Raw genomic sequence first — 8731 nt, 5'->3', positions numbered from 1 at the left:
GTCTATGATTCTGTTCTGAAATTGATGCTAATTGACTTCTCTGCTGTGCTTCTGATTCCTTTAAGTTTATGTAGGTTATGCAAGTATTCCAATGTTTTTGTATATTTGTGTCTGAGCTCCAGCTGTTATATCAAAATACCATAGGCTGGGTGGCTTAAACAACAGAAATATCTTTCTCACAGTTCTGTAGTAGGGAAGTCCAAGATCAAGGTCTTGGCTCATTGGTTCTTAGTAAGAGCTCTGTTTCTGGCTCACAGGTGGCAGTCTTCTTAATGTGTCCTCATATGGTAAGGAGACAGTAGGAAAGGATCGGTGAGCGTGGGAGAGGGTGAAAGCTCTGATCTTTTCTTTTAGGGCACCAATCTTATCATGAGGGCTCTACCCTCAAGACCCCATCTAAATATAATTATCTCCGAAGATTCTATCTTCAAATACATCACATTGACGGTTATAACACAGGAATTTTGAATGGGACACAAACATTCAGTTCATAACAATTCATTAATCTATAACTCTGTAATATTAATTTTAAGAAAGGCAATATACGACCTTATGTCCAGCACCACTAGCCTTGAGCTACACTCTTCAGAAACATGAACCTACTTACAGTTCCTCAAGGCCAAATTGGCTGTTTGTTGTGTCCTTTGTAATTTTGCTTCTCTTGCTCCTGCATATTATTCTTCCACGCGTGACGCTCATATGGACAATATCTATTTAAACTCTTCATATGGGAAATGTTTTTGTTGTTGCTGTTTTTCAAATCTTGCCTTTAGACTGAGTAAATGAATAAATGAGTAAAATGAATCTTCTACTAAGATCTGTTTCAAAGCAATGTTTGTATTTGTAACATCCAGCAAACAAACTCAACCGGTGTTTGATGAAACAATGCATGAAATCCCATGAGATATTTTTTGTTACTTCCAATGCACACAGGATGAGAGTCAGGGATTAAAAAAAAAAAAAAAAGTAAATAAAATGATCGACCAGATCATGTTGATTAGCTACCCATTAACAAATGCCCACTTCATCCTTGTTTCTTTTTTCATATGCCTGTCCCAGGGAATGAATTGTATTTGATCTATGTCTGTTATGGAATCCCATCCCAATTCACAAATAATTAGCTTAAGAATGAACATATGACTCACTTTTGGCATCTGAATTATAAATGGAAGTACGATAGGGGCTTCCAGGAAACATTTTCTTCCAAGTAAAACAGATAGATAAGGATAAACAGTCCTTGCCCTCTTTCTTTTTAGGTCATTATAATAAAGAAATAATCTTCAGAGGCTACCACAGACTTTTGATAACCAAAAGGAGTAATCCAATGATATATCAGTGAAATGAACCTAGAGGCCTAATTTGCTCATTTGCTGTATTTGGCTCTGGAACTTTCCGTATGTGGACTATTTATTACATGAAAATATAAATTTCTGTTATTTAGCCTACCTTAAGTAGGTATCTATTTCTTGAAAATAAATGGATCCTAAGTGACTCAGAAGTCTGATGACTATGAGTAATAGATTTTCACTTGTTAAGAAACACATCTTGGTAGAAACATTCCCTCATGTTAGGTCCTCTCCTATCTACCTTTCAAAAGCAACATATTGGAATTGGAGGCCTTAAATACAGATTTTCCAGGATACTGCTCATTATATTTTAGTTATATAGGTGCCCTGGTCTTTTCACTTATACTCTCTATGACTATAACCTTTTATTACCCACTGAGAAATGTCCTCCTCTTGCTTTTCTAAACGGAAGTTCACTTCTTTGAGAAAGTAGTACAAGGCAAGCCCCTGCATTTATAAATAAACTTAGAAGAGGCATGAGCAGTGGACTAGATAAAGCAACAATTAAACCACTGTCTTAAGGCCTATAGCATTTTTAAAGCTTATTATTTCTCTCCAAAAAGTGTCAACTATCCTAATGTCTATGGTGATGAACAACTTCCTTCCCCTGAAGGAACTCTATTTTTATTGGGCATCAGGCATTGATAGAAACCATACCTTTGCTCTCACTCCACTCACATCTTGATGCACTCAACTCCTGTAACAAATTCCCCTAACTTAGTCTTTTGCTAAAGGGGCAGCTCACTCAGCATATGACATAGGAAACACCTTTTATCACTGTGCACAGAGTGCTTGAAAATGAACGCATTGTCAGGTGAATGTGTGGGAATGTATTATGAATATGATCTCTTTAGCTGCCACAGAATGACTATTATGAACTAGCAGACCCAGAAAACTGCATAATTGTTATTTGAATTTACATTTAATTTCCAGTGGAAAATGTGATGCAGTTGAGAGTCTCAGTAGTTTATCAGTGACACCTTAAAATCCCTGTGCCTTAATTACTCCATTCATAAAACTGAAATAAAAGCTACTTTTAACATGATGCTTTTAAAACTGAAAATATGATACCCTCAAAGAAACAGAAAACCTTATTGTTAAATAGCTCACAATGTGTCACCTATGAAGATGCAGATGAATTCAGGAAATATAAATCAGATGTGGATACTGTAAATATACTCAATCACAGATGTCAACTCAAGTAGAATTCATTTTGTACTTAAAAAATTTAGATTAATTCAGCACCATTATGGATGAGTTTTCATACTTTTATGTATTCTTTCATTATAATATTGAAAGGACAAGACAAAACTTCAGGGGAAAAAAAACTTAATGAAACAGAGATAAATAGTTTACCTGATAAAGGGTTCAAAGTCATAGTCCTTAAGATGCCCACTGACCCTGGAGAAGAATAGATGAACACAGTGAGAACTTCAACAAAGAGATGAAAAAATAAGAAAGTACCAAATAGAAGGCACAAAGCTAAAGAATACAATAACTGAACTAAAAAACACACTAGAAGGATTCAACAGCAGACTAGATGAATCAGAAGATTAGTCAACAAGAAGAAAAGGCAGAATTCACCCAATCAGAACAGCAAAAAGGAAAAAAAAATTAAAATATGAATATAGCATAAAGGGTTTGTGGGACAACATCGAATAAACTAACGTTCATTATAGGGCTCCCAGAAGGAGAAGAAAGAGAAAGGGGCAAAAATCTTGTTTGAAGACATAATGGCTGAAAGTTTTCCTAACTTGGAAAGGAAGCTCAGGAAGCTCAAGAGTCCATAATAAGAAAAACCCAAACACAACTATACCAACACACATTATAATCACAATGTAAAAAGTTAAAGACAAGAAAAGAATATTAAAAGCAGCAAGAGAAAAACAGCTAATTACATACAATGGAACCCTCATTAGAATATCAGTAGACTTTTCAACTCACATTTGGCAGGCCAAAGGAGTGATACAGTATATTCAAAGTGTTCAAAGAAAAAATATCCAACCAATAATAACTACCTTCGAAGTTATTATTCAGAATTGGTGCTGACAAAAATTTTCCAGACAAGCAAAAGCTGAAGGAGTTCATCAACACTAAACTGGCCTTACAAGAAATGTGAAAGGGACTTTATTAGGCTGAAAAGAAAGGATGCTAATTGATAATAAGAAAACATAGGAAAAAATCTCACTGGTGAGGTAAATATATAGTAAAAGTAGTATATTAATCACTTATAAGGCTAATATGAAGGTTAAAAGACAAAAGTAGTAAAAAAAACTTACTATTATAATTAGTTAAGGGGTATACAAGACAAAAAGATGTAAAATGAGTTATCAAAAACATAAAATGTGTATGGGGGGTGAAAGTAAAAATGTTGAGCTTTAGAATGGTATCAAACTTAGTTATATCAACTTAAAATAGACTGACATAGATATAAATTATTTGTAAGTCCCATGGTAACCACAAAGCAAAAACAAACAAAACAAAACAAAAAACAAAAACCACCAAACACACAGAAAAAAGAGAAAGAAATATAAGTATACCACTGAAGAATGTCATCAAACCACAAAAGGAGACAAGACAGAAGAGAGGAACTACAAAAACAGTCAATAAACAATTACCAAATGGCAATAAGTACATAAAATATCAATAATTACTTTAAATGTAAAAGGACTAAATGCTCTAATAAAAAGACATACAGTGGTTGAATGGATTCAAAACACACACACACACACACACAAGACTCATCTATATACTACCTACAGGAGACTCATATCAGGTCTAAGGACACATACAGACTGAAAGTGAAGGGATGGAAAAATATATTCTATTCAAATAGAAACCAAAAGAAAGCTGGGGTCGCTATACTTATATCAAACAAAACAGACTTTAAAACATACCAATAAATGCATACCTCAAGAAACAACAAAATTCTCAAACAATGCAAATTTACACCTCAAGAAATAGAAAAAGAACAAATGAAGCCTCAAGGTAGTACAAGGAAAGAAGTAACAAAGATTAAAGCAAAAATAAATGAAATAGAGGTTAGCATGAGAATAGAGAAAATTAATGAAACTAAGAGCTGTTTTTTTGTTTGTTTGTTTTTTTGACAAGTCTTTAGCCAGACTCACCAAAAAAAAAAAAAAAAAGAGAGAGAGAGGACTCAAAATTAGAATGAAAGTGGAAATATAACTAATGCCACAGAAATACAAAGGATCATAAAAGACTACTATGAACAATCACATGGCATCAAATTGGACAATCAAGAAAAATGGATAAATTCCTAGAAACATAAAAACCTACCAAGGTTAAATCATGATGATGTGGAAATCTGAGATTAATTATTAATAAAGAGATTGAATCAGTGATTAAAAACCTCACAACAAACAAAAGTCCAGGACCAGATGGTTTAACTGTTGAACTCTACCAAACATTTAAACTGTTCCTTTTCAAACTGTTCTAAAAATAGAAGAGTGAGGAATTCTTCTAAACTCATTTTATTAGGCCAGCATTATTCTGATACCAAAACCAGATAAGGATACCACAAGAAAAAAAAACTACATACCAATATCCCTGATGAACACAGATGCAAAAATCCTCAAAAAATATCAAACTAAATTCAACCATACGTAAAAAGGATCATACAACATAATGAAGTGCATTTTATTTTGGGGATGCAAGGGTGTTTCAGCATCTGCAAATCAGGCAATGTGATATACCACAGGAACAAAATGAAGAATAAAAATCATGATCATCTCATCTCAATAGATACATAATAAACACTTAAAAAATTCAACATTCATTTACGATAAAAACTCTCAACAAAGTGGGTATAGAGGGAACATAATAAAGGCCATATGTAAAAAGCCCACAACTAGCATTATACTCAATGGTGAAAATCTGAAAGCTTTTCCTCTAAGATCAGGAACAAGACAAGGACACCCAGTTTTGCCATGTTTATTCACCATAGTATTGAAAGTTCTAGCCAGAGCAATTAGGCAAGTAAAATAAATTAAAGGCATTCAAATTGGAAAAGAAGAAGTAAAACTGTCACTATTTGCAGATGACATATTATATATAGATGATCCTAAAGACTATATAAAAACTGTTAGAATTAATGAATGAATTCAGTAAAGTTTCAGGATATAAAATCAATACACAAAAATCAATTGCATTTTTTAAGATTTATTTATTTAGTTAGTTATTTTGAGAGAGAGAGAGAGAGTGCAAGTGGGGGGAAGGGCAGAGGGAGAGGGAGAGAGACAATCTCCAGCACACTCCCTACTAAGTGCAGAGTGCAACTTGGGGCTCGATCTTACAACCCTGAGATCATAACCCAAGCCGAAACCAAAAGTTGAACACTCATCCAACTGAGCCACTAAGACACCCCATCAACTGCATTTCTATACACCAATAACAAACTGTCAGAAAGAGAAATAAAGAAAACAATGCCCTTGGGCGCCTGGGTGGCTCAGTCATTAGGCGTCTGCTTTCAGCTCAGGTCATGATCCCAGGGTCCTGGGATCGAGCCCCGCATTGGGCTCCCTGCTCGGCGGGAAGTCTGCTTCTCCCTCTCCCACTCCCCCTGCTTGTGTTCCCTCTCTCGCTGTGTCTCTCTCTGTCAAATAAATAAAATCTTAAAAAAATAAATAAAATAAATAAATAAATAAATAAAACAATGCCCTTTACAATAGCATCAAAAATAAAATATCTAGGAATAAATTCCACAAAGGTAAAAGATCTGTATGTTGAAGACTACAGACTTTAATGAGAGAGACTGAAGAAGACACAAATAAATGGAAACATATCTTGTGCGCATGATTCGTTAGAATCAATATTGTTAAAGTGTCTGTACTACCCAAATCTGTATGGATTCAATGCAATCCCTATCAAAATTTCAATGACATTTTTCAGAGAAATAGAAAAAAAAATCCTAAGATTTGTATGGAATCACAAAAAACCCTAAAAAGCAAAAATAATCTTGAAAAAGAACAAAACTGGAGGCATCATGCTCTCTGATTTCAAACTATATTATAAAGCCATACTAATCAAAACAGTATGGTAGGAGTGCCTGGGTGGCTTAGCTGGTTAAGCATCTGACTCTTGGATTTGGCTCAGGTCATGATCTCATGGGTCCTAGGATTGAGCCCCACATTGGGCTCCATGCTCAGCAGGGAGTCTGCTTGAAAGATTCTCTCTCTCTGCCCCTCTCCCCACTTGTGCACTCTCTCTCTAAAATAAATCTTAAAAACAAAACAAAACACTATGGTTTTGACATAAAAACGGACACATAGATCACTGGAACTGAATGGAGAGACCAGAAATAAACCCATGCATATACGGCCAATTAATTTACAACCAAGGAGCCAAAAATATACAATGGAGAAAAGACAGTCTCTTTAATAAACAGTGTTGGGAAAATTGGACAGCCACTGCCAAAGAATAAAATTCAACCACTATCTTACTCCAAACACAAAAATTAACTCAAAATGGATTAAAGACTTGATCATAAAACCTGAAACCATAAAATTTCTAGAAGAAAACATAGGTGGTAAACTCCCTGAAATAGATGTTTGTGATAATTTTTTGAATCTGGCACCAAAAGCAAAAGCAACAAAAGCAGAATTAAGTGAGACTACTTCATATTAAAAAGCTCTACATAGTGAAGGAAATCATCAACAACAGGGCAACTTACAGAATGTGAGAAAATATTTACAAATCATATATCTGATAAGGGACTAATATCCAAAATATATAAACTCATATAACTCAACAGCAAAAAGCAATCCAATTAAAAAACGGGCAGAAGGTCTGAATAGACATTTTTCCAAAGATGCAATACAGATGGCCAACAGGTACATTGAAAAGATCCTCAACATCACTAAACATTAGGGAAATGCAAGTGAAAACCACAGTGAGGTATTACCTCATATGTAGTATAAGTACTACTTAAAAAATAAAAAAAGAAAAAGAAAAAGAAAAAGAAACAAGTGTTGGTGAGGATGTGGAGAAAAGAGAACCTTTGTGCACTATTGGTGGGAATGTAAATTGGGGCAGTCACTGAGGAAAACAGTATGAAATTTCCTAAAAAAAAAAAAAAAAAAAATAGAAGTACCATGCGATCCATCAATTCCACTTGTAGGTATTTATCCAAAGAAAACAAAAACACTAATATAAAAAGTTATCTGCACTCTCATGTTCATTGCAGCATTATTTGCAATAACCAAGACATGAGCACAACCTAAGCACCCATCAGTGGATAAATGGATAAAAAAATTGTAGATACACACATACATGCAATGAAATATTATTCAGCCATATAAAGAATGAAATTTGTCATTTGCAAGAATATGGATGGACCTCAAGGGCCTTATGCTAAGTGAAATAAGTTAGAGAAAGACCAATACCATATAATCTCTCTTAAAGAATCTAAAACAAACAAATAAAACTACAACAACAACAACAACAACAAAACTCATGGATACAGAGAATAGATTGGTGGGTGCCAGAGGCAGGGACTATGGGATGGGAGAAATGGCTGAAGAGGGTCAAAAGATAAAAAGGAAAAAAAAATTGCCGTGGCTAGTTTGACTGATTTACAATGTATTGTCAAAGTAAACTGTGCTTTTCATACTAGGTGAGCAGGCAATATTTAATGAATATATTACTACTCGATTCTTGGTTTAAAAAACAACAAATAAAACCCTTATTATATATTTTATATTAAACATGGATAGTGGGAATTGAATGCTATAAAAGTAACATATAAAACCTATTTGTTTCAAAGTAAATAAAATTTATAATAAAAATATGATTAGAAAGGATACTGCTTTCATAAATCTTTTTTATACTCTGTTGATACTTAATGTCTGACTTCAAAAATTTAAAAGCACAATATGTGTTGTTAATTATTTGTTTTTTATTTAGGCATAAGACCTGAAAAAACTGCTCAGAGTGATTGGACCACATAGCTTACAGAAAATAGTGTTTCAAAATATTTAAGAGACATATTTAAAATATATGTGTTTATTTTTTATTATCTCTTTCTAGTGTGCATTACTGATAACTAAAAATAACTGCATACCAATGATCTAAATAGCAGTTATCTAAAATGAGAAATATACATTTTAATACAATTTTACTTTAAAAATATAAATAGAACTGTGCTTTGTTAAATTTAATATTAAAACTTAGCTAAGTTTTAATATTTAATATAATATATTAAATATATATTTAAAGGTGTCAAGACTGACACCTTCTCTAAGGCTGTTATATATCAGAATGTCATATGTAATGTACATAATAGGATGTTACCCCTAAGAAAGAGTGTATTTCCATGAGGCAGTAGGTTTAAGTGGCACTCTCAGTAATTTCTTCCTTTTCAATGT

The sequence above is a fragment of the Leptonychotes weddellii genome, chromosome 2, assembly GCF_054177405.1.
Source record: "Leptonychotes weddellii isolate Sample4059 chromosome 2, ASM5417740v2, whole genome shotgun sequence".
Lineage (NCBI taxonomy): Eukaryota > Metazoa > Chordata > Mammalia > Carnivora > Phocidae > Leptonychotes > Leptonychotes weddellii.
Note: the sequence above shows the minus strand (reverse complement) of the source record.